The sequence below is a fragment of the Hetaerina americana genome, unplaced genomic scaffold (genome assembly GCF_022747635.1).
Source record: "Hetaerina americana unplaced genomic scaffold, ioHetAmer1.1.p SCAF_3, whole genome shotgun sequence".
Classification (NCBI taxonomy): Eukaryota; Metazoa; Arthropoda; class Insecta; order Odonata; family Calopterygidae; genus Hetaerina; species Hetaerina americana.
This window is the reverse complement of record NW_027286874.1, coordinates 107,336,978-107,364,133: the sequence shown is the minus strand read 5'-3', so window position 1 is coordinate 107,364,133 and position 27,156 is coordinate 107,336,978. Positions and strand designations below refer to the sequence as shown.

The following is a 27,156-nucleotide window of genomic DNA, read 5'->3' as shown; positions in this document are numbered from 1 at the left end:
TTTATTCTTCGACAGTCATTTGTGTTTCCCTGGCTACTGGTCCCTGAATTAGCTTTCTGAGGAAAATACGTTCTGCTGTTCACTTGATGATGGTTGTCCTGGTAAACAATAATGTCACCCTTATTAAAATCGCTGAAAAAACAGAAAAATAATACTTGGCAAAAAATGCGAATTAATCGCAAGTAATGAAAAAAGGAGGGTCTCCGTGTATGTACGTTTATACAATGAACATTGTGCATTATTCGATTATCTGTGTGCTTCATCGAGAGTTTACTTGAATATAAAACTTACTTCTCGTAAGTGCCATGTCTGCCGCAGTGGAACCTACTCTGTTTGATGACCTAAGCGAAGTGCACGCGCTTATGTGGATTTTTGCTACTTATACCTCCGAAAGTCTACCTGTTTGTAAACGTAAAAAAACGAAGTCGGTGAGATGAGAGATACTCCCCGTGGGCTGCAGGAAACAAACACTCCACACGAAGGGAACTGGCCAAGGGTATCCAGGGATTCATTTGGCCGCGACGCGAGGAGGTCGCGGGGCCGTGCTTGACTCGTTTGTGTGTTTTCAGGGAAAGTGATTTATCGAGAGCACGTCGTACTTTCGACAGGATTTTGTTATCTTTCGTGTTACTTTTCCAAGGAGGTTGCTCGAGTATATTTGAAATTACTTTACTTATTTCCAGAGCTTAATGGGGTTAAGTATTTAAGTACACATACATTTAATGTTGATTTAAAGAAGTGATGTTTTAGAGTGAACATTTTTGCGACTTTTTAGGGAAAAGCACTTGCTCATTTAAGGGCACTTTGCTTTCGCGTGAGGCCAGCTTTTTCGTGTTGTTTCACGTTTTCTAAATTGGTTAATCATTATTTCTCAGTATTATAAGTTTAAGTTTAATAAATAATCAATTTTTTCAGTTTTAAAATTACTAATGTAGGAATCAGTCACAGGAGCATTTATGTTCTCGCAGAGTGCACATTGTGAATTATTTTATCTTTAAATATTAATCATTTCCATTTATTATTTTTAACACTTCCTAAGAATCGCGTTTGTTTTTGTTCAAGGTCGGTCCGGCTGCATCTTAGTAAAGTATACGTGCTAACTTGATCTTAACATTACCTTTCCAACGTCTTACGTTGCCTGTTCATGGGTATATGTATATCATTATTGGGTTATAATTCGTAGCTTTTGTCTCCTGTATTCCCCGCAAATGGATGTTCGAGTTGTCGTTTTTCCTCTTGGGAAACCCTTCTATGATATTCCGTTTGGGATTGAATACCTTTTCCTTGGCAAAAAAACATGAACTTTTCCATGAACCCAGCCCCGAATCGGATGAGACAAGCGCAGTAATATGAATTGATAAGAAGAGCTGAGTTTCTCCTGGGAAAAAACAAAGAAAGGAAAGGCGATATTCGGAAGGTACCCTCGGGCAGGGAAAAGGGAGCGCTCGCTTTCTCAACTTCCATTTTTTGTCTCAAGATTCGTGGGCACCATTGCCTTTCGTGCTCGCCAGTCCTAATTCCGCCCACCCGTTTGACATAAATGCCTTCCTGAGGTGAAACAGCAGTCCAGATGTTCTTTCATCTGTTTACGTTGATTCCCATAGTAAATACACTGTCCTGTCGATAAATTTTCGTGTGAGAATGTTTGAAACCTTGTTTAAATAATGCTGAAATAGGTAGTTTTTTGTTCAGTGCTTTCTACCAATTATAGGTAGGTGATGTGCTGTGCCTCATGGCGTATCGTCTCCGTTTCGCTTCATCTTTTCTCAAACATTATTTCCTTCGTCAACAACGGCCACACCACCGCGATGGTATCACCAGTTCTCGTCCGAATACCACAGTTAAGCAGCATCGGGTCCGGATAGTACTTGGAAGGGTGGTACGCCTGAGAGCACGGCGTGCCGTTAGCATTAATAAAAGGGAGGTGGTAGTACGATCGCAAGGCTACTGACAGTAGGGCCCGGGGTGCTTCTTGGAACCCTCATCTCCACTCAAGCTGTGTGATTTTTGCGGGTACCAGGTCTTCGTGGGAAACGATGGGCGGCACAGGGAAAGTGTCTGCCCCCCCTGATTTTTGAATTACACATTCAGTTGGTTTAGTGCTGGGTGGGCTCTACCCTCACCAATCAAACCGACCTTAGAGTTGATATCTGTGGTATTTCCTTCATCATTTGTTTGTATTATGAACCTGCCTTCATGTGCTTTATTTTAGAAAATTGGGTCAATTGAATGATTGAATATTTGTAGTATTAATTAGTTGTGGGAACTTGAATTAACAGTGGCGAGCCCGCCTTCGGCCAAGGCACACTCCTTCGCCCTTCCCCCCTGGCCCCGCCCCTTCTCCTTTGCCAACCCCCGGTAAACCTCGATAGGAGAATGTTTTATCGTGTGATGACTCTTCGGTCCTTCGGAATACGCTTACAGGTCACTGGTTACCGTAGGATTCTTTAATGTGCTTTTGGAAAGTAAAAGTTGTTGACGGAAAACTCAAAATTGTCCATGAACTCCAATGTTGTTTCTCCAAGCGAGTGTTCCTGGTTGAATGCCCTATGTTTGGGTGTGCCATCAATCATGTCCTCTCATCCCGTTTTCTCCTTCCCTGGATCTGCTCATTTTTCCGTCCTACCTTTTAATATTCCCTGTCCTTCACATTTTTTTGCCAAATCTTCCCGGTCCAGTGTCTAAGTACGCTTAGCATGTCTGGCACAGAGGTGGTGATTCCGGTTCTTTGCGCATGGAGGAAAGTTTAGAGGTGAGAGAAAGTGCAGGCAAAGTCTTATTTATCGTAACCTCGAATATTTTGTGAGCGTCTGGAATCACGCTCGCGAAACATTAATTCTATAATTGAATAAAATACGGAAGGCAAACTGCACCAATTGTTTCACGAAAGTACATAAACGACTAAACCTTTGCCACGTATCTTGGACTGGGGAGACTCCAACGCTGCGTGGTACTGCTGATATACTTGTAAATACGTAGTAATACTTCGGTCAAACGTATTATCTTATCTCAACCACAAGAACATTTTTAAGTCGGCAGGTCTAACGAAGGTGACTATCACCTGCTGTTTAACGCGAGGATTTTTTTATCCTACCTCAATCCACCCTAACCACAAATTATTGCACGCCTATCAGTCACGTGGTTTTTCCTCCTCCATTTTTTTTTATAATGCACGTAGCCTGGCATTCCCTGCCACACACTCGTGCGGCTGTTTAGCGGGGAGTTGTGTAAATACGCTGCTGTGTAATTTCTCTCCCTAATACATGTCCTGCCACAGCTTCTCTGAGTTTCCCCGCAGGCCGTGAAAGTGTTTATAAAGATTTTATGATGGAAAATGTTAATCGATTTTCATTTAAAGGCCCGGCACCCTCTCAGTATCTTTTTTTGTGCTTCAAATTTTTGCCATTCGTTTGCGTTGGTTTTTTTTTCAAAATTTGGTGTTCATTTGGCACGAAACAATTTTGCCCCAGAACATAACCTTGCGTTCGACAGTTGTTTGGATGGTACTGTGATTGTGTGTGTATATATGTGTATATATATATATATATATATATATATATATATATATATATATATATATATATATATATATATATATATATATATATAATGGGCTGACACAACATAACACAAATAGAAAAGAATAGACACATATAAAAGAACACTTACACGGTAAATTGTTCGAGCTTTCGGCCCTCTCAGGGGCCTTCTTCAAGAGAGACTGAAAATATGCTATGGATCAGGAGAGGGGAAAGAGTTATGGGCGTGGAGGGGAGGTGTGGAGGGGAGGTGTGGAGGGAATGCTGGGAGGAAAATTAAATATGGCGGTTAAGGGTGGGAATTTTAAAGGAACGGAAGGATAGAATGTAGGCGGATTCACGAGTTCTCACCTCTATGTTGGTAGCTGAATCAGGTAGGGATTCTAGGATGCTGAGGGAAAAACACTGGTCGAATGAAAGGTTGTGGGAATTGGCGTGTGAAGGGATAGGAAGAGATGAGAGTGAGGCAGAATTACAGGAGTACCGGTGATTATTCATTCGGATGGATAAGGGGGTAATGCATTCACCTATGTAGAAGGAAGTGCAGTGTTTGCATGATAAAAGATAAATAATATTTTTTGAGAGGCAATTAGCGTGGGAACGAGGTGGGGGGGCTATGAGGGGATGTAGGGAGGGGGGAGTAGGCATAATAAGAGGACAGGTTTTACATCGGGGGCGGTTGCAAGTTGGGGAAATATTGGGAAATTTGTCACGGGGGGGCGCCAAAGGGTTGGTGGATCTCAGAAGGTTTTTGAGATTGGCGGGTCGTCTGTATGCGATAGATGGGCATTGGGGTAGTAAGGATGAGGTCGCGTCATTGTCATGTAAAATTGGAAACAGTTCTTTAAGGAGGGTTTTCAGTCTGTGTGATCCGGGGTAATACGTGGTGCAAAGGTTGAGTCCTGCGTCAGATGTGGGCTTGTTATTGTGTGGTGTGTGTGGTCGGGTGGAACGGTGGATTTTATTTCGTAGCAACTTTTCTGGGTAACCGCGTTTGAGGAGTGCAAGGTGTAGATTGGCAAGGTATTTGTTGAGAGTGGCTGTGGTGTTGCAAATTCGGTGTCCGCGGATAGAGAGAGAGTTAGGAATCGAGCGTTTCGTGTGTTGAGGATGACAGCTTGTGTGGTGTAGGTATTGCTGATGGTTAGTGGCTTTGATGTGTACTGAAGTAGTGAATTTGTTGTTTTGAAGTGAGATGTCTGTGTCAAGAAAGGTGATGGTGGAGTCTGAAATGGAAGAGGTGAATTTAACCGTGAAAGATGAATTTAAGGCGGATAAGAAGTTGTTGAGAGAGTCAGAGCCATGTGTCCAGAGAATAAAAATATCGTCTATGTAGCGGACCCAGAAAAGAGGTTGAAGGGGTTGCTGTGACAGGAAGGTCTCTTCGAGATGGCCCATGAAGAGATTGGCGTATGATGGTGCCATCCTCGTTCCCATCGCTGTGCCTTTTGTCTGTAGGTAAAAACAATTTTGGAAAGTGAATGCATTTTTTGTTAGGACGAAAGTGGCAAGATTGAGGAGAAATTCCGTTGAGGGGCGCTGGGGTAGGGGGCGCAGAGAAAGATAATGCCGGAGGGAGGATAAACCTTCTGCATGGGGAATAGAAGTGTAAAGTGAGGTAACGTCGATGGTGGCCATAAGTAGGTTGGGTGTGGAGGGAATAGAGACGGAATTTAGACGGTCGAGGAAGTGGTACGTGTCTTTCGTGAAGGAGGGCAAGGAGAGTACAAGTGGTTGTAGGTGGTGGTCAAGGAATGCGGAGATTCTTTCGGTGGGAGAATTGTAACTGGAAACTATAGGACGACAGGGGATGTTGGGTTTGTGTATTTTTGGGAGGAGATAAAACTGGGGTGTTCTGGGGTTTGGGGGTGAAAGTAGGGATACGTCTTGGGAGGTGAGGCCTTCTTCTGGTCCGGAGTGGAGGAGAAAAGACCGAATTTCGGTTTGGAAAGTTTGTGTTGGGTTTTTGGTTAGAGTGGTATAGGTGGATGTATCGTTCAGGTGAGCGAGGGCTTTGGAAATATAATCATTGGTGTTTAGAATTACAACAGAGGAGCCTTTATCGGCGGAGGTAACAACGATGTTAGGATTGGACTGTAGGGTTTTTAGGGCATGACGTTCGTTCATGGAGAGGTTATTTTTCGGTCTGAGATGTTTTCTGAAGGATTGATTGGAAACTTTTTCGATGAGAAGACGTATGAAAATTTCGACAGGATGGTTACTAGGAAGGGGTTTTGGCTCATGAGTTGAAGCCGGGCGGAATTTGTCAAGTGCGGGATTGGTTTTTAGGTTACTGAAAGGTTTACTTTGTGATTTCCAGAAGGCGCGCCATCGAAGGTTTCGGCAGAAATTGAGGGTATCAGTGAGTATGTTTATGTGGTTTATTTTTGGTGTAGGGGAGAAGGATAGGCCTTTGCCTGTACATATATATATATATATATATATATATGTACGTATATATGGGTGTCATCACCTCGCAGATTCAGTCGCGCTCATCATAATGATCCATCCCATTTTGCATTTGAAGTCATTTGTTCTTCGCAGTCGGAAACATCCTCTTATTCTTTCTGTCCAAGTGCCCGATTTTAAGCGGGTATTAATTACCTCCTGACGCAGGTGTTTGCCTTCCGTGGAACACGTCAGTGCCTTCTTTTTCATGTATACAATCCGTTCTTTCCTTATTTATTTTTACCCTTCCGTGAAGGCGCTTGTAAAATTATGTCGCGTATTTTGCATAGGATGTTAGGTATTGCTGGGTGGGACCTCACTGTCACGGGTGACAGTGATTCTGGTGTTCTTCCAAAGCATTCATTCCTCCTCGCCAGATCTTACGAGGGCGACCGAATGTAAACCCTCTTGCAGCAGTTTCAAAGTAATATGCCGATTAAACTTACTATTTTCTATATGCATTTAAAAAAATGGTATTTTAGGAGTAAAATGCGCAATACTCCTTGAGATGGTAAGTGACGTAATTTTGAACATTTATGATCGCTTCGAAACCCTTACGATTGGGAACATAAACATTTTATCGATACTATTGAGTTATTTCCTAAATATTTCCTCACTGTCAAAAAACACGTTCATGGACATGGACCGTTATACTTTGTTCAGTTCATGAAATACAAAACGTATATATCTTTGGGGGATTTATATCGACTAATATTCATTATTTTCAATATTTTTTCTATTGCCAATTACAAAAATGTTCTCATCTGCTTTTCGCAAAGGCATACATTTTTTATGATATCCTGCTACACAATATAACGGCTTAACATGTTGATAACCTTTCCGCTATAAACCATATCGCGTAACACGCATGCAAACCCAGTACGTTTTATACATTTGCTTATGAATCTGATAACATCTGAAATTTACTGGTTAGATCCGCTCAAAGTGTTTTTAAAATATTAGTTTCTTATCCTTATAATGTAAAAGACACCAAAACTCGCGTATAAAAGTAATAGCGCTGATTGAGTTTAGATTTAGAAATAATTTCATTAAAGTTTCCAGAATTCCTTCCACCGAATTTGCGTTAATTTAATGGAGTTTATCACAAAACCTGATCGGGGAGAATGTAGGAAATTGATGTCCATTTTCTTCTGGTAATGAACATTTCCATTCCACACCGTCTTGTCTTCTTTCTTTCCCTTGACATATTCCTCCGCTCGTACCTTCCGTTTTCGACGAGGAGCATGACTCACCTCAGGAATGATTATCACCCTTCTTGTCGAGGGAACTGATATTTAAAAAAATAAATAAATATAGATTATCCCACCCTCACACTCGCTCCCTTACTTTAACCCTTCCGTAAAATAGGCGGAGTTGTCGTCCTTTACCCAAACTAGCGTCCTGTTGTGCAAGTCGCCAGAGAGTATCCCTCAAACCTCCGTTGTTCCATGTCACTCGGAATCAAAGCGTCGTCTGCAAATACTCTTAGGAGTTGACGCAAACGTTGGAGTTGGGATAAGGCGGTAGTTGAGATAAGGAAATGAGTCGCCAGGGGTAAAAGTCGCACTCGTGGCATTTTACGAATGTCTAGGGGGAGTTTAGTGCGTGGAGAAGAGTGGCATGGGTCCTGTTACTTCCTGTGGTACGCCTTACGTGTTACCCCTTGAGTGGAGTCAACGCATTGACGTGGGCAGTGCTCTATGGAAAGGGAGATCACTGGGGTGGTCTCGAGTTGTGGGCGGTGATAATGAAAGAATTGGACGAGGATGAGCAGGCAAACCATTTCAGTTGACAACATTGAAACGACCGTCGATTGGCGGAAGGCAGTGTCGCGCGGAATGATGAATTGTTTTTCATTCACATGCACAATCGAAGCTTTTGTGGTACTGGTCAGATCCTTAACGACTTCCCCTCTGAATTCTCGATGAATTTGAAAGCACAGGCTCTATGGACGTTCGCTTCGAAGGCACCGTTGAGAACAAATTGACCCTTAGTTTTTACAGTGTTCAAGGCACGGCCCTATGGTGAAAATGAACCTAGTTCAAGGACCCGAGATGCACGTGGCACTACCGAGCCACGGGGTACTACTACTCCCTGCTAATCCCTTTTCGTGCCATTTCAATGAAACCAAACTTGTGTACGAATTACGTGCGTAAATATTTTCAAAATTACAAATTTTATGTATGAATATTATATTATGAATGAAAGCATTTCCAAATATGGAGGAGAATAGAAAAGGTGAAATGGACGGAAAGGAAAACAAATGAGGAATTACTAGGTATGGTTGGCGAAGAGAGGGGTTGGTCTGGAGAAATCCTCTGGAGGAAGGAAAATAAACGGATGAGGGGCGTATTGATCGGAAGTGGGATGGTGAAGACTGTAATTGAGGGGAGAATGTTAGGAAAACGAAGAAAGGGCAGGAACAGGATAGGGATGTTGGACGAGATGAAGGGGGGAAGGAAGTACTCCCGAGATAATTTACAAATATATGTCTATATTTAATAATAGTAATGCACAGTTTATAGTCTTGTCATATTGATCGCTTACTAAGTTTGACCAGAGATTTATTGTTGGATGCTGTTTAAAATTACAGATGTGCCGACGTAAATTCTGATGGTTGCTAGAATGATTTTCACTACTCCCAAAGAAAAGATAATTATGACTACATCGTTCAATCATATAAAAAATCACCACGATACATATCATAAACTGACATGCATTTATAGGTGAAAAAACAAAAGTGGTAAAATACGTATTTCCTTAGAAAAAATCAATCAATGCGGGGCACATGCCGTTAAGGACCTTTGGAGCTGAGCGAGTGAAAAGGTATGGATATGGCCTGCAATTGACCATTGTAATGGCAGCGTAAAAGTGACATCATAACATGCGACACATCCAACTCATTTAGACAAGAAAGCAAAAAAGGGCAGGGTAATTGGGGAATAACTAAAGAGCAAAAAATATACGTTTTCATTGTAAACCAACTGGTGATGTAATACGCAATTCGAATTTGGAGAATATATATGTATATGTGTGTATATATATATATATATATATATACATATATATACATATATGTATATGTGTGTGTATATATATACATATATGTGTATATATATACATATATGTGTATATATATATATATATATATGTGTGTATATATATACATATATGTGTATATATATATATATATATATATATATATATATATATATATATATATAGATTACTTCTATATCTTCAGATGAAGATGGATTGTTTCCGTCGAAATATCAAGAAAATACGTGTGAGTGTTCTTTTTTTTTAGTTTCTATATTGCGTGTTACTGTGTATTGTACTATATATATATATATACACACACATATATATTCTCCAAATTCGAATTATATGTATGTATACATATATATATACGTATATATATATATACGTATATATATATATACGTATATATATATATATATATATATATATATATATATATATATATATATATATACACACACACAAAACAAATTTAGGCATTCAAAAACTATTTTTCGAACACAATGGAAGTTGATTTTACTTGGACAAAACTTCAATTAACTTATCAGCCTGCAATACCATTCTAGGGAGGTATATATTATTTGCCTCAATTTTTTAGATAATACCCTTAAAAGTAAACCTTCTGTGCTTATAAGCTTGCTCCGTTTGTGAAACGGGGTTCTCATCAAGTTTTCCAACGCTGACACCGAGGGGTTAGCACAGAAAAGGATTAAACCAAAATATGATAGCAAGCAAACAACGCTCTGGTTACGGTGTACTAGATAGCGTTAACCCTCGCCCGTATCAATCAATCATCCAGACAGGGCATGCGAGAGAATTATCTCTGCGCCAGCGGCCCACCAATCACACGTGATAAAGTAAATGCAAACCAATCACGCACGCACGCACTCACTCTCTAGCTTAGATATACTACATAGCATGGATCCTTGCTGGTCTCATAATAATGATTGAAATGACCGGTGACATTTTGAAAATTATTTACCCAGCCACCGAGCGTTATATTCGCCCACCAATGAACTCGGATATAAAAATATTGTCTCGTGTAGGACTGATGGTGAGCATTGGTAATGCGTTATGCCGAAGAATAGGACTAGATTCTTTTAATTGATGCGTCACGTCCCACGATGAGGGCCGGTTTCTGTACTTTCCAAATTGCGGAGGATGGTGATGGAAGTCTTCCCTGCACACTTTGATAATTCCACTCTCCGTCGCGGCGACTATCGGGTGTCCGCGTTTGAAAGCGTTACATTTTTCCGTCAGAGAGCACGAAACGCGGAAGTTCGTGACGTGACCGATTCGTCTGCTTGGCATCTCCCCATCCCCCTCCTGGCTCTTTGATTGCCAATTCATTCGTTTTCGTGGAAAATGAAGTGGTTGTTGGACGGATGGTTGACGAATGGCGACTCCCCCCCCCATCTTTACCCATCGTGCCCCAGGGCATTTTTGGAAGGGCAGGCGATCGGGTTGTCAAGAAGACGAGAAATGAATGAGGAGTCTTCAAAAATACGACGTGGGAATTACTTGAGTCTCCGAGGCAGTTCATCATCACTTTAGGCTCTAACCAACGTGTCTTCCGTGGATGAATGCGAACCAAACGGTTGGGTTTGGGCGGGACGCTAGCAACTAGGTCAGCGTCGTCGCGATTTGAGGTCATGATGCCGAAAGGAGGATGATGAACCCAGGGATCCCAACCAAGCCTCTCTCTCTCTTCATCCTCCCTTCTTCAATATCCTTATCGCTCCCGGCATCGGTGCTCCCCTCTCTCGTCGTATCTGCGCATTGTATTCTTTTTAGAGCTCATCTTTCGCCGCTTGGAATATCGTTCATTTTGGCTTGCTTTGTTGTGTTATGGCAGACTTACTGAACGCAGTTCTATGGCTACTCCCTGTATTTAGACACCGCTCCGGTGATAACAATTTTTACTTCTCTTCTACCGTTTTGCGGCTTATAAATGTGAAAAGGAGACAAAAGAAGAAAAATGGAAAGAGAAACGAAGAAAGAAAAACCAAACTTAAAGGGAAAAAACGACCACAGTTTTATAATAGAAATAAGAATGCAAAATAGAAATAAGAACTAGCCCTTGTGTGATAGTAACGGTGTGGTTGGTAATCTTAGTGTCATTGTATATAAGAGTGTTTTGTCTCATATCTGTTCTTCTTGTGTATGCATGTGCATTGTAAGAGTGACCGTTGACCAGACTTGACCGGTGCCGACCAGGAATTTGCCTAATTGCAACGAGGTTTATATATATCTCAATGATAATATATCTAAATTGCGCTCTCGTCGGCTGGTTTTGCATCCGTGAAGAATGGGAGTGATTTTTATCAACCCGTGCTTCTGTATTTATGTTTATATGGTTCCGACTACTATATGAATGAACAGCACGCGTTGCACTGGCACGTGAGTAGGAATAACACCTCAAATAAATCTTTCGTTGCAAATGACGCGTCCTAGGGGTTAAGGGGTAATTGAAATTATTCAATAAGTTGAGTATTTGATCAATGCGATCTTAAGGAATGTAACCTCATGTTGTAATAAACTTAAGCACCCGTGTTTGAATATTTAATTTTCTTTCTTTCCAATTGTTATTTTATATTATTTTTGCACCGTGCGAGTGTCACAAAATGGAGTGAATTTCCTTTCCCTCCCCCCCTGCCACAAGTAGAGGGGTCCAAAGAGTCATCCAGTCATCGCCAACATTTCCTCACGTGTAAGACTGCAAGGATTGAGGTTGTAGTGTGAAGATGGAGGTCGTTTATGCCGTTGGAATAGCGGTCCCACGTCAAAAGTGGAAGCCACCGAAGATATTATCAGTTCCACATCCCATTAGACCCCACGATATATCGCAGTTTTCAGTTCCTCATCTCTCAAAATTAATAAGCTAAAGAAATAGTACACATTCGTGACCACGTGACTACAGGAGAACGCGGTCCGAACCTTGGGAATTGGATCACGGCGGCGGGGAGGAGTTGGGGAGAGTCCTGTATGTGACTGTGTCGTGACGCGCAATGCTGTTGCCCGTAAAGGAATGCCCACAGACGAACCTGACGCGTAGGTGTGTCGTGTGTGTGTGAGCGACATCGGGGTGGAGCCAGAAGGGCGTTAGGCGATCGGGGGGCGGGTGAGTTGATGGTGGTGGGAGTAAGGGGGGGTGGGGGGCGCTTCCCACGCTGAAGCCAGGTGGTTTTGTGTGGACGTCCGATTCCTACTTGCGCTCACGTGAAGGGAAAACTTGCGGCCCACAGCGTGATTACGGAGTACAAAGTCGTGGATAGACTCTTGGAATAGTCCATGGCATCCAATCAGAATGGTCTTCGTGTGTGTATATGGCCTTGGGATGGGTTTTTGACGGCTCTGTGGATGTCCAAAGGAATGGAATGTGCGAATGCAAGCGAGCATTAGTTGTTTGTGCAGTTGAAGTTGATAGAATCCGTTTATCCTCAGCGTTGTTCGTTTTTCAAGGGGATAGCTGCGCATTCAACTCCCAAGCGGAGGTGTGTAAGTAGCGTCGAGAGAAAGTTCCATAATAATAAGCGACACCCAGGAGAGAGTACCCTGACGCGTGGACGAATTCAGTCATGGGGGAAGTATACGTGCAGAATGTTAATTACCATTGTTCCTATTTTCTGACTTTATTGCTTACAATAATAATTAATAATTTGGCCCGTTCGATTAGAGTCGGGCAATTTATTGTTTCAATTTTTTTTGGGGTACCTAATTTTTCTAAACCCACAATACAATTTCGTTGATTTTTTACAAAATATTAGTTACATACTTCCGTCTTGCCTAATGCTTATACGTAAGCTGGAATTAATATATTGACATTTGTGACGTATTTTTCGTAAAAGAGCTCATTTTTTGAATCCAGATCTTGATTATTCTGAGCGATCGGAGATCCCCTTTCAAGGGGGGATCACTTCGGGGAGATCTTGACCATGTTGATTGAGAACGCTCGACGTTTAGTTAAATAAAATTGTGTGCTCGATTGAAAGGGACCTTCGGCCCTCAGGAGTACGTCTTCCCTTCCACCTCCCAAGCAGTTAAGGGTGAAGATTGGCCAATGGGGATGACCTCCGTCCCATTTCGTTTATCATCGTTCATGAAATGCTGTGAAACTTCGACCTCCGTCGAGATTGCCTGCTTAAATTTGATATAGTTATTTGTGGATGCCTGTCACCCTTCGCGAAAATTTCAATCGTTGCCCGGTTCGTATCCCCCCGAACTGCTGCTGTGTTTTGGTTGAATTTCACGTTCCGAACGGAGTTTGGAATGCGAACCATGAGTGCGGGCCACTGGCCTATTGATAGATAGAGGTCTTTATTTGGGCGAAATTGAGACCTGATGGTCCCTTCTTCCATTTAACCCATCGTCGTATACATACTATATATTAGGCATAAAATTTATAATTGCATTATTATATACTACACATAAATACGGGCGGCAGGGCAAGGAGGGGGGGGAGAGGAGGAGGTCGTAGCGTCCTCTCTCCCTCACCACGCACACTCAAGACACACTCCTACTCTTCTTCCTCGACTGGCTTTGACCTTCGAATCCTCCCTTCTCTCCCGTTCCTCCCCCATCCATCCGCTCTCCTCGCTTCGTCCCCTCTCCCCCCCTCCTCCCTTCATCTTGACTCGTCGTAGGGGAGAGAGAAAGATGCTGGCGATCTCCGTGAGAGGCCAAAAGTAGAAATGACGAGGAGAAAGTGGGGGAGGCGGATGGTGCTGCGGCCGCTGGGCCGAGAGCGAGCGAGTGAGTTTGGGGGCCTGTGCGGGGCCAATCTATGAAATTCCGAAGGGGAGAAGGGGGTGGAGGATGATGCGAGGCGCAGGCGAGTGACTTCTCACCCGCGGCGTGCTTCCTTCTCTCCATCCCGAATTCCCTCCACCGCGATCTTTACTCCCATTTGGGGAATATGGCGGCGTGGGGAGTCTAGCTGCTAGGGCGCCCTGTTACTAAACAGAAGTTCTCCGTCTTCTATATTCGCGGGCGATGCGGTACGACTCGTGTCTGGGATCCATGCATTGCGCCGAACAGAATTTCTGTGAGCAGCCGCAGGTGGCACTGGGGAAATGAATGAATGGACAAACATCTCCTCTTCACCGCGAATCCACGAATATCCGGATTCCCCCAATCGGGGTGAACTCTACACTCTGCCAATTTTCGGTTCATTAAAATTTGGAGAGACAGGAAGATTGTTTGTTAGTTTGTGTCAATCCGAAATTTTAGGATTCCCTTGTGATGAATATTTTGGTTTGGGCTCATAAAAAAATATGTGATCGTGGCAATTGAAAATAGTCGCCAACATTGCTGGATGCGAGCAGCTTAGTGCGAAAAAGTTGACCCTACCACCCCATGCCAAACGTCCTCTTGCGATGGCTTGCGGGGTATTTGTGTAGATGTAGATGATGAAAACAAATTGGCCATGCAGTCAGAGGAGACATCGGGACTTTGTTACAATGTTTATTTCTAAGGTTTTGTAAAAAAAATGAGGAAAATTGCTTATTTCTTCAAAACTTGCTAATTTGATTTGGCAATCGTGATTGTAATCTGAAAATCGGTAATTGCAGTTCAAAACGAAGAACCTTTTATAGTGTAAACAAAATCATTTCCATTTTCCCTGTCAAGGTGAATGGTTGATTTATTGATTGACCCTGTGAAATTCTCGCATTTGATTGCACGTCAGCCGATGACTACGTTGGAGCAAGGATGGTTTCAGTTGGTTAAATATGATGTTCTTTTTATTTCTAAGGTCAGTTTATGCTTGCTCTTGCCCATTGAGCTTTCAAACCCGATCAAAAATCGAACCCGTCCGAAGGCCTATTACGGGCATAGTATTGGCACGCGAAGGGATGAGATTCATTGTCCATGATGGCATTATTATTAAAACTCACACGTGCAGATAGACAATGTCTCACGTGGCACACAAGTCCCAAGTATTAAAATGAAACTTGACTTGACAAAACTAACATGAAATCTCAAATACAATCAATATCGCAAAAGATAATAAATAAAATCAGTCGGGAAAAAACAATACACTTGAAGGAAACTTCCAAGCACCAATCTCTAACACACAATAAAAAAGGAAAATCCCCATCTCATTAACATCAGTTTACCAAATCAACAAGAAAAATATCAAAAACAAGCTCTTGCATACAATTTTACTCGGCACATCAATCAAATTATTACATAAACTGTTTACATCTTTTCTTGCAAGTATTTACCCTGTTAGAATAGGGGTGAAATAGTTTCGAAGGCAAACTATTCCAATCAACATTTGTTTTTATTAAGAAATGAACATTTAAAAAAAATGTGTTCTTTTTGCCCGGCAATTTACCTTGAATTTGCGATCATTCCTCCCTCTCTAAAATGTGGATTTTTGAATGAAGGAGTCAGTTCATGTTCAGATTCTTAAAACACTGGAGAATAATCGGGAATAGGGCTATGCCGTCGTCCATCATTCGTCCGGAAAGTATGGAACAAGTCGGGAATGAGAATCTAGTAAGACTAGGCTACTCTGGAAAAGTACGCATGTATCATAACGAAGTATGAAGATGAAACTTCTATCTACCCATGCCATACCCCAGATTCACCATGGGGGGTGTGGTAGACAGCGTTGTGGTCTTATTCCGGGATTACGTATAGCGTGTTCATGTGATTGTCTGTTGAAAGTAATGACTGGTGACAATATCGTTAATCGTTTACTATTCCCTTGGTGTTTTTCGTTGTCGAATATTAGGGTGAAATTAAAATATTTACATCTGTCATTGCTGGAGTCCATTTCTGTTCTTTCATCATTTTTCTTCTGAAAATCTGTCGTGGTACACCGATAATTCCCCCGGTGTCAAAATTAACCAGTGTCTTGTCCTTTATCTTTAAACATTGTTACTCTCGATTCCTGTTTGGAAGTGTCTTCGTACTGATTTCTCAAGCACTCATTCCCGTCACATTTACGCCATTCTGTTGTCATGACTTCCTCAGATAATCGAACTTATTTGAATTTGATTAATTTCTGAAATTCGACACTTTTTCATGCTCAATAAAACCTCTATCCAGCGTCCACCGGCTGTGAATTCCCTCAATTCTCACATTCCTCCGAAATATTTTCCATTTCCTCCGTTTCTGCTTCCGTAGATCATACCGTGGATCAGTCATATTTACTCCCGAATGACTTGGCCGGTTGAAAGGGCAAAACATAAAGTTACGAAATATATTTGAGTACACGGCCGTGGGCGTGCTGTGCAAATAAATGCATTGTGCATGTTCGTGCCCGAAATGCAAAGTGAGCGGGAACCAAAAACTCAAAATGTAGCGGATATGAGGTACGTGTTCAATTGGTGGTAAATATACGTAGAAGAGTGAGTCAAAAGGAAATGTGGGACGGACACTCCGGATATTTGAGAGAAGTGTGCTCCGCTGGTGTGGCCATGTGTTTAGAGAATGGAGGAGAGCATGCATGAAAGAAAAGGGAATCGTGTTTAGAGAGGCAGAGAACGTCATGAGTGAATGCGCTCCGTGACACTTTCGATACATTACGAGTCTCACAAACAGTGAAACATCGACGGAGGCGACGGTCGGAGACAACTTACGAGAACAGGGGGAGTCTGGAAGGTTAAGACGTTGTACTTCTCTGTCACGGCTGAAATCAATCTTTTTTTTTGCCGGTTCCTGCCAAAGTGGAAGGACGTGAAGGGTATAACGTGTCTGTTAAAGCAGGAGCAAGTGATTTATACTAAAACTTCCAATCCGAGAAGTATGCGTGCGAACCCAACCTTTCGTCAAGAACCTCGTATTCATAATCCAAATCGCACGAGTCACTCCCCTCCACCCGTAAGCCTCTTCAATTTGGCAATTTCACGCTCGGTTAATGCCATTTGAGGTGGATTACAATCGTTTAAATTTTGCTGCAATTTCGACATGCAACCGACGCTCGGTGTACGTCGTTAAACATGGCCGTATCCTTTTTTTTTTTTAAAAACGCCATTTGCAACGGAAATTTATGGCACGTTCAACTTTGCATCCGACACATTTGCGGAATTTTATGAAATGCACGGATAAATTAATTATGTCAAGGATAATTAATGCTGACATTCAACCCTCGAAATTGTTTTTCTGATTCATTTCCTCGAGTTCTCGTCGGGGTAAATTCAACCCGTGCCGGGAAAAACGGCATTTGTAACAGAAATGCAGCCTCGGAATTAATATCTCAATTAGGTAAGTCAAATCGTCCGGCGACGCAATCCACAGGTGTAGGTGGCGTAGAACGCTCGTTGAGTGGACAGAGTGAGTCGCGGGCGCGCAACTCATTTAGATGTCGAAAATGTCGACGGGGACCTTAATGAAAGCGTTTTTGGGAAATATTAATATGGCATTCAGTATTTTAGAATCTGTTAAATGAATGGGTGCGACACTTACGGAAAATCTTTATTGAGAGCAACGTGCGATGTAGCTAACAGATATTTAGAGTTTTGAGGGATGCTAATGGAATGTGATGGTTAAAAACAATTTTATCCTATTAGGATTCGAAAATATTCTGATTGTACTTCTAATACGTACTTCGTCGTTCAATTTGATTGCGGAATTAGATCGGGCATCAAAAAGTAACTGGATGTTGCCGAACTTAAAAGATGTGATCAGCGTGTAATGGTTGAACTAGAATGAAAGGAGAAGTGGTGGGAATCGCTCCCATTGATTGCAGGGCGGCTTAATCTCTTCCAATGCCCTTTTCCGATGCTGCATTTTACGTTCGGTTCGCTCATATATTTCAAATCAGAAGGCTTTCGAACGTTTCGCATTAAAACGTCCTTTGTTCGCCAACGACCTGATTGCCATTGGAAGGTGGCCAGGGTTTTCTGGTTTTGTTTGGAGAGGTATTCTACGTAGCTGGCTCGTTCTTTGTAATGCTTTGTCTCGTATTAATGGAATGCTAAGTAAAAGAATTGAATTTGTGCACAATTTTAACTGTTTGTAAGGAGATACGATTTCTTAAATTGCATCACTTGACTGCTCTTCCTGGCTGTGATTAAACTTCTAGTTACATCGTCTTGGAATTGTTCTGAGGGCATGCGCGCGTTCCGTGAGTTGTGGCTGAATTGAAAATGCAATAGTTTTTCAGGGATTTTTTTCGGTGAGCATTTATGAGAAATCCACATGGTTACGATTGGGGTTAGCGAGTGAATGGCGAGTCTTCAACCCCCTGCGAGACACCCTGCCGTTGCTTTGCACTCTCATATTGCACTCTGTTGTAAATCCAAGGATTTGGATTGGATTTCTTTAAGAGGATTTCGCGCTCAAATGGTGTTTTTTTATCAATCTGGCTGATGTTTTACCCACGTTTCCGAGCCACGTAACAATACTGTGTCTTAGCACGCGCAGTTACATCTGGTGCGTGGTGTTCATGTGTCTTGCAAGGAATCATCGTTTACGGCATGCATTTTATGCTACCCTGCAAGCATCCGCTAGGGTGTGTGGCAAGGGGTGAATACCCTCCATACTATTTTGACGCGAATGCTTTAACCCCTCACCGCGGTCGGAAAATGTAATTATTTAATCTCTTTCGAGGAAAAAATACATATTTAACCTATCTGTTCTACACGTAATCACTCTAATTTTATTGACATGATCTTGTTAATGTATTTACGTGTCCATAATGTGTATGCCGTGATAGATGTATTATTCAACCAAGTGTAAAGATGGAAATTGTCCTTCGTTTTACTATGGAGGCCAATTGAACTCTTAAAATTGGAGCTATTAAGGAGTTTCATTTCGCTTTCTTATAATCAGTCGTCCTCTCCCCCACGAATGCACCAAAACTGCCGCGACCTACGTACGCAGCGTCTCCCGGCCGGTAATCAATTCCCACGGCGTCTGGCGATTGCCCCCCCCCCCCCCGCGCGTCTGAATTCTCTTCTCTCGTGGATCGATTCGCCGTTTTCTTGAGGGCATTCCTTTTTTTTCGCGATATTTTTTTCTTTTCTCTCTTTGCGGGAACCTTTTACGAGCCACCTGTAGTTTAAGGGGTGTCCCCGGACAGAACTTCCGGGCGTTTTATTTTGCGTTTGTGAATCAAGCGTTAATTCAGACCGTGTGGTACAGCGTTAGTGGGCGTAGGGTGTTCGATCGGAGGTTCAAATCTCGAATGATATCCATTGGAAAATCCCCGTATGAAATATCACGCGGTGTGCGACTTTCTTTTGCGCTTTAGACGTGGGGAAAGGGGAAGGCGGTGAAGAATGAAGGGAGCTCTGGGCCCAGCCGCGTGTGAATGCATACGCGCGAATTCCACTCTCTGTCTCTCTCTCTCACCAGACCTGGGGGTAAGTTCGAGGTGAACTCCCATCATCAAATGTCGAAACCAAACTTCGGGCGGATTGCTTTGTTTTCCTTTTAATTTGCGCTACGTGAGCACGGAGTCGAGGTTTCCATTGCGATTTAATATTCTTTGGCTTGGAGGCGTGAATAATATAAAATGAGGTCCATATCCGATTTAATATTTTTCGCGGAACTTTATTTTTATATAATATATAGATATATAATATATATATATATATATATAATATTATTTTTATATATATATATATAAATAATTTTTGTTATATATCTCATATATATATATATATATATATATATATATATATATATATATATATATATATATATATATATATATATATATATATATATATACAGGTATATATATATGTATGATTAGGTTATTTTGTTCAGTGTCGGTGCTTCAAATTTCCGGTATGGTTGGTGTCCTTTTTTTATTTTTTAAAAGCGTATTGAACATAGATACCCTCTTGAATAATACGAGTATTATTGATCTGTAATCCTCTTCAGTAATACGAGAATAACGTGAATTAAACGGCGTGCTGTTATCGCATTTTCAACTTCTGAAAAAGTGACTCTTACTTAGATTCATCGTCGTTTAAAGGCTGTTTATGGTGACGATGCTATTGATAGGTCCACTGTAAATCGATGGGTAGTATAATTTCGTGGTTGCGAGCTTGGAAAAGCCAAAATTGTTGATGAAACACGCAGTGGACGTCGAACTCGTCGAAGATTTGATTCAAAATGACGAGCGAATCACTCAAAAGCGTATCGCAAACCATATTGGAATACCCAAGGAACGTGTCGGCTTCATTATTGAACAATTGAGATGCCGTAAAATCTGTGCACGATGGATACCACGCCGTCTCACAGATGAGAACAAACAAAACCCTCCTTATTCCCCCCCTTGCTTGCGCCTTGCGATTTTTATTTTTCTCCTCAACTGAAAGAGACATCTCAAGGGTAATCACTACACCTCGGACGATGAGGTGAAGGTAGCTGTGAATTCCCGGATTTGAGAAAAGTCGCGCTGACATAGCACTAGAACACGTCTCCATACTTCCGCTTCTCGAAATACACTGGATGAATGTAACGACCTCAAACCTGCGCATGCGTATGTTGAGAGGGGATGTTACTTCCACATGCCACCAAGAGTGCTTCTGTAGGTCATTCTCTTTGTGGTCTTAAAGCATGTGTCCATTAGCTTTCAGCTTACCACCCTCGTGTGTTTATTGTACTACTTGCATGATTACATTACTGTTTGTGCCCTTTCCATCCAATTTTAGAAGTTTTAAGTTGAAATGTAAAGCAGCCACTGGGTAATTAACTTCATTGTAGTCATGAAAATATTGTTTGTATGTGATGTGGAAGTGTCATTATGTAAAAATATTTTATCTCTTCTGTTTTTGTGTGTTCGTATGTAATTTTCGTTGTTAGAGTTATCTTTGACCTAACCTGACCGTTTCCACCAGGAAATTTGCCTAATTGCAACGTAATTGTGTAAATAAATAAATAATAAATTACAAGACGGTTTTTCCTCTCTCTTTTAAGTAATTGTTTCAGCACTCTTTCTTGCCAGGTGTTGTGCCATCCAATTACTTCTCGGAACTCACTCAGGCCGAGGAAGCAATTGACGCCCTTCCCGATTTCGTCGTTTACGTAGTTTCGTGAAGTCGGATTTCAGGTCGGGCCGAATGGTGCGATAGCACGGAAAGGAGTGAAATCAGGGCGATCGGCCGCTTTGGAATGGCGCTGTTTCGTCGCTTATGACCGTGTTGATTAAAAAAAAGAGATTGGGAGTACCCTTCGTATTTTTTTGTTTTCTTGGCTCGAGAGGATTGGCATCAAGAATGGTGGACATTTATCGAACCCTCTTACTTTACGGACAATTTGTTGTTACATAGATGCCATAGATTTATTCGCAAAAGCAGGACGTTCTCGTATTCAAGGGAACTCCCTGTTTTCTTAATTTATTTCGTCTGCCTTTCGCAAAAAAAACCAGACCGAACGCATCTTGTTCCTCTCGACCCCTTCACGATTCAGGTTTTTGTTATTCTAGCTCACGTTTTTATTATTTCCATCGTTCTGTTCCTCATCGTGCTGTCGCCTCCCGATTGCTGACAGTTATTCTGTCATCCATTTCGCGGCCAGGACCAGAACCGAGTGGCGTCAATAACTGTTCTCTCTCTCTCCCTCTCGAGTCAAGCTCCCATTCGATTTTTCGTCGTGGGTTTTGGGGACCGAGCCCACGAGTGGGCGGGAAAGAGGCACGCTCGGCCGGAACCGAGGGCGAGACCACGGTGGGTCGAGTGCGCAGCATGACAGCGACTGGCAGCGCTGTGGGAGTCGATTTCGGTCATCGACCGTTGGAGAAAATTCCCTTTTTGATCGACGAATTTACGGCGTGGCGATAATCATTGGCGCTGTGGAGTACTTATAGAGTAGAGTAGAATAGACTGGCCAAGCAACCAGAACCCTCAAGAAAAAAAACTAAAAGAATGAAAATGAAAAAAAATAGAATCCATCGATCATGTCAAACAATATCGACAACTTCATTATCATCACATATTAACCGTTTTAGTCTAATGGTATTATGGTCATTTGCCTAGGGGGTGAAGTCTCCTTGGTCTTCTTATGCATCGAAGATTACCGTATCACCATCCTGTATGAATATCCAAAATATCTACTGCATTGTCAAAAACGTCCCTATCGGCAAAACCCTCCCAATTAGAATCAATCGATAATCTTGTCATATTCGACCACTGTTTCCCCGTCTATCGTCATGTGTGCAGCAAAAAAACAGCTTGAAATGAGATATTGCCTCCTCCTTCTAAACCTTTCTTGTTTATTTCTTGTGAACATGTACGTGTTATAAGCAAACTACATGTTATAAGGGGATTCCTAATTTCGCTTTAGTTCCCTTGCATTACTTGAAATACAACAAAATTTAATACAAATCATACAATAATTTAATACAACTAATAGATGAATTATCCAACTTTCGTGATTTACACAGTCATTTATACACGTTAACTTAAAATAACAATAATATACAATTTTATTTATACAATGCAATATCGCACTTATCTTATTGTTGATAGTATCGATATAGAATCCATCGATTCGACTACTGTTTCGCCGTCTATTGTCGTGTGTGCAATATCGCACTTATCGTATTGTCGATAATATCGAATATTATCGATATATTTGTCCGGCCTCCATTTATCGAATTCTGGAAACGATTTATGTCTGCTGAATATGAAAATGCTGTCGATGTGTTGTCGCCATGCTCGTATGTCGTTTTATATCGCGAGGCCCTCGCGTCGATTCTCTTCCTGCCTCATTTCGCATCTTTTATTTTCGAAGTCACCTCGTAACTAACTGACTCATTACCCCTCGCCCACCCACATTCTTTTTCTACCTCGCCTTAACTCTCCGACCTTGATTCCTCGCGTAGTTAGTTGCCTCGACGCTCGCGTACGTCATACCCCGAGCGTAGGCGATGATGACCGGTCGAGGGATTCGCATGTGCTTTCGCAGCCATCCCTGAGTCACTGGCCCTTTCGCTCCCACAGGCGGGATTTCTGCTTCGCGCACGTTTAATTTCGGTGGTAGCCCGTGATTCCTCCGCCGTAAATAGCTCCACGATGGCAATAGGCGCGATGGGGCGGGGGGGGGGGGACTCTCGCCTCGGGCGGCGGCGTCCCCCCTCCATTTCAGAAGAAGTGTCGATTTCGCGATTGGCTAATATGCAGGGCCGGAGCACTCTTCATTCTGCTGGCGTCAGCAGAGTGACTAGACTGTGAAGTCAACGTGGAACAATGTAGGCCGGTGTCGTCGGTCAATGCCAACATGTGGTAGACAGACATTCGAGCTACGCGAAGTTTGAAATTTTCGAATTCAAATTGAAAATTTCCATTTTTCTGCGTGACTTATGCCCGATTTGGCACGAATACTTTTGACTGCGTCTCTTTTGGCGAGTAGTTTTTACTAATACTTCTTAGAAGCGCTAAATTTTGGAAGGTACACTTCATCGATGCCGGGCCCTTCCTGATATTCAAATTTAACGATTACATTTTATGTTCTTAGTAGACGTTCTGATAGTCGATATATCAGTTTTTTAAAAAATGAACACGTGCCTACGTGTCATATGTCGTTTGCTATACGAAATGTTATGTTAAATGTGCAATTGCTCTTGTCAGTCATGCATATTCACTCGTAGTTTCAATGGAATGGTCCCTAGGTCCTCAGTGGGAGGAGCAATTGTGAAGGTGACCGGTGCTACTGACCTCCCACGTCTGACCTTTCCAGAAACACATGACGCGTACGTAATTGGAAAAAGGAGAATTTGTACGTGTCTTTCCGTCGACCGTAATGATTAGGAATCGCACGGAGTTAGACAATTTTCGTCGAACTAGAAGAAATTTTGAACTGCCATTTCACTGTTATCGTATTTGAATTGCCCTTCCTTGTCGTCGGTCGACACGCTTCCTCCCGCCACGTGTCATTGCTTAAGCATTTGCTAGTGCGTCACGTCGTTTTACCAATTCCAGGATGACTGAGAATGACTTCGCAGCTGGTTATGTGTGCACGAGGCTGTTTTGTGTGGATTCCTTTTTTTTAAGAATAATAAAAGTTGCCATTTTAGAACGGAGGAGGGTGTGACCTCAGGTATATGGAGAAGCCATCTCCTTCGCTTAAGATCTTGAGGCATAAGAATCCAAGAGCGAACCGAAGCTGCGACCAGTCCCATCATCAAAATGCGACGAACAATATTAAAAAAATCCCATTCCCAAGCGGAAGGTGTGCGTTTAAATTGCAAAATGCGGGGAATTTATGGCGCTCGTTCCCTCGCCGAAGTTTTTGCATTTGAATTAAATTTTATGCCGAGATATAGATGAGCACTGCTACGGCAGAATGTTTTCATGCAGTTCAGATATTCTCTGCTTTCAGGCTTCGTTGAATTTTTTCTGGGTACAATCAACTTAATTTGATTAGTATATCGGTTTTTTCACACACCTCTCTGCTCAGGGAAACATAATTTCTTTTTATTGCCCGAGAAGCCCTGCTAACAATTTCATTTACGCAGTTTATTCGATTGCCTGAGGAAATATGTAGCGTTGAACATTCTGGATGGATGGGATGGATTCAACAGGAGACGGCGTAGGCCAAATGGGGATAGACGTATGTCCGTTTACTCACAGATCAAGGAATCCCGTGTCACCCAGTCTTTCATGTTATAATTGCATCAAATGTGCCCGTGATGACTGTCGTCGGAGAAGATATTTAAAATGAAAGAAGTAACTTAGTAATTCCGCGCAAACTTTATTAAAATACGATCTGGGTTTCGACTTTAGATGTCATCATAACCTGATGATGACCTCCAACGTTCTTATAGAAATATTAATTTACTTCTCCTTTCATTTTAAATATGTTGTGTAAATTTCCTAAAGTTACGCCGGAGACGACGCATCTCGTAGAAGAGTAAAACAATGTCATCATAGACATTTTAAATTACAGATTGAGATGTGATGTGGTGAAATTGTTTCGTAATAATAGAGACGATAACACCCTTGCAATTTTACACTTAATAAAGATTTATTTCCGACTAGTTTCGATGTGCTGCATTATTTTCAAGTGAAGGTCTCACTGTACAGAGTCCGATATTATATAATTATAATTTAAAGGCAATCTACCGTTTAAGGTATGTTTTGGATGGACACAACTACCGAATAAATATTTTGTGATTCCTAACAAAACACAAAATCCTACTCTACATCAAGTCCCTCTTCATCTCTAAGTACTTCCTTCCTCCCTTCATCCCCTATCCAAGACATCCCTATCCTGTTCCTTCCCTTTCCTCGTTTGCCTAACATTCTCCCCTCTTTTACAGTCTTCAACATCCCACTGCCGACCATTATGCCCTTTATCCATTTTTACTGGCGCCATAGGTTTTTTCCAAACGAACCCCTCTCTCCACCCACCATACCAAGTACTTCATTTGTTTTCTTGATCATGTCGACGGAATACAGCTCCGTCTTCATCGGAAGAAATAGAAATCAGTCATTACTTCTATTTCTTCCGATGGAGACGTAGCTGAATTCCGTCGAAATGATCAAGAAATAACGTGTGAGTGATCTTTTTTTGCGTTCTTATATTGTTTGTTGCTGTCCAAGTTTGCTTTATATATATACAGATATATATATATATATATATATAGGTATATATATATATATATAGGTATATATATATATAGGTATATATATATATATATAGGTATATATATATATAGGTATATATATATATATAGGTATATATATATATATAGGTATATATATATATATAGGTATATATATATATATAGGTATATATATCTCATCCTTTCCTGTCCATCCCCTATGGCGCAAATGACCTCAGCAGTCGGTCGCCTCCTCTAATTACTACTACTACTACTACACGGGCTGAAAGTCTCACGAGCGTGAATAATAATGTATATGAAGTTAGCACTAGTTGACAAAGACAAAAAGGCAGAAACACAAAAAAGAAAAGAAACTCGCTAGGTTTCTCCACAAACTGCTGCAGTTCGGCCCTTCTCTTCCTTGAGAAAGGTGGCTTGGACCACCGAAAATTCTAAGCCTAGTGAGTTTCTTTTCTTTTTTTTTGTGTTTCTGAGTTTTTATCTTTGTCCTCTAGTGATAACTTTTATACGTTATTAAACATAGGAGGTGGTGAAATGCATATATTTTGTAGTGCATCGGAACTAGTCAAAAATCAATCTGTATTAAGTGGAAAATTACAAGGGTTTTTCGTCTCTGTTATTATTGCCATTTGTAGCTGGTTTAGGGCGTTGAAAATTTTATGTACGCGATGACGTAAGGTTCCGCAAGATTACCGTCATATGAGTTAAATGCGTCTTGAAGTTCTGTTGCATCTATTTCCTCTTTTCGTGACCTTCATAGGTTAAGTGAGTTCTTTATTTCTTTGTGCGTGCGAACCTTTACGTCGCCGTACGGAAAAAAATGTAGTGAGTATCATCGAGGTGTTTCAGAATCTTTCCTCGGCTATTCTCTTCAATCTGTATAAATTTCCTCGCCTGCCTCACGGGATGAAAACACGTCGAGATGCAATCCCCTGGATTCCTATTTTGCCCGAATAATACCGAATTTCGAGAGCGGCAACACTCCCTAAAATTTGTTTGCGCGACACAGGTGGACAAACCACCGCGGGGGAGGTGGAGGGTGGAGTATTTGTAAGAAGTTTTTCCTTCTCTCTTCTTCTCGATTAATACAATTAACAGTTTAAACTCGATATGTGATCATATCCGAATTGTAGTTGGTCGGATGTGGGTATATCTAAGAAAAAAATAACATTTTCCGATAAGGGCGCTTTCCTGAAGTTTTTGGCGTCCTCTTATTGGTTGAATGTCATGAAATATTCTACTTACGACAAAAATACGTGCAATACCTAAGTTTATGTGAATGCACAAGTTTTTGTTTTTTTTTTAATCGTTCCCCATGAACCACTTCCATCTTCTTCGCGATCCCATTCCCATCTCCTCCAACGCCACAATGTGTGGGGCGACTACTTCGAGAATCACCATTTCATTTCGTGGTGACAGGAGATCTATTTTTGGGGAGAAAGGAATTTTCACTGTTAAGGTTTATTCGTTGACAGGAGACCTGGAATTAACTCTTAATATTTTCTTAAGGCGCCAGTTTCGTCTGTTGCCGTAGCAAAGGAATCTTGTCGTAGAAGCTAGGCGGTTTCGTGTTTTCTCTCTTAAGGGTTAATGAAT

The 27,156-nt window shown here is 41.7% G+C and overlaps 1 protein-coding gene across 1 annotated transcript in view; it reads left to right on the top strand.

Annotated features, from left to right (window-relative positions):
• Tsp96F (Tetraspanin 96F) overlaps positions 1-27,156 on the top strand; it is a 112,954-nt gene that overhangs the window by 2,760 nt on the left and 83,038 nt on the right. The gene's annotated exons all lie outside the window — the stretch shown is intronic.